The sequence below is a fragment of the Octodon degus genome, unplaced genomic scaffold, assembly GCF_000260255.1.
Source record: "Octodon degus isolate 3935 unplaced genomic scaffold, OctDeg1.0 scaffold00157, whole genome shotgun sequence".
In the NCBI taxonomy this organism is placed as follows: Eukaryota; Metazoa; Chordata; class Mammalia; order Rodentia; family Octodontidae; genus Octodon; species Octodon degus.
In genome coordinates, this window is record NW_004524733.1 from 6,612,886 (window position 1) to 6,613,710 (window position 825).

Consider the following 825-nt stretch of genomic DNA (forward strand, 5'->3'; position numbering starts at 1 on the left):
ATTGCTATTTGTTTGTCAATAAAATTATGGAAAAAAGAAACAAAAAAAACCTTCGAGTGAAATTAAATGCTAACCATGCTTAGTGACAGATAAGTACTCAGTGTTTTCACCAGAAAATGCTAGCTGTATCTTCACCTAAAAAAAAAGAAAAAAATTGTTCAGACATATTCCGGTAATTTGCAATTCAAGTCTATTAAATAGCAGTCAGTATATTATATTTTAAGTCATAAAAAGAATTGCTATTTATATCAAGTATACAAGTAATTCTATAAAATTTAAATCTTCTCAGTGTCATATATGTGACTTAAGATTAGATTTTATCAGTAATAATTCCATTTGTCATGTTAGACTTTCAATTTTTATTTAATTAATTGTGTATTGCAAATTCAGTTTGAAACCCCTTTTACAGAATTTTACCAAATGTCCTTTTCTTCATTTACTAAATCTAGTAACAGTAGTCAGAGGCATTTTTGAAATGATTCAATTGATTTCATCAACACTTTTCAAAAATAAATATTAGTTCCTTCTTTCCCTTTCCTATTTCTCAATGGTTTCCACATTTTAATGTGAAAGAGAGACCTCAAGCTAAATTTAAATTTAAATGCATATTCTTATAGTTTGATTTTATGAGATTATGATTCTCTACATCTGGAGAGAGACCCAGGAGTTGACATTTTCAACTGTGCCCTTCAGTGATCCAACTGCAAGTTAGCCAAGGAACAAATTTTTCTCCATAATTTTATTGAGAAACAAATAGCAATGAGACAGTTTCAAACCAAACTGGTGGGACAGTTTCAATAATTAACACATTGCATACATTCTTCC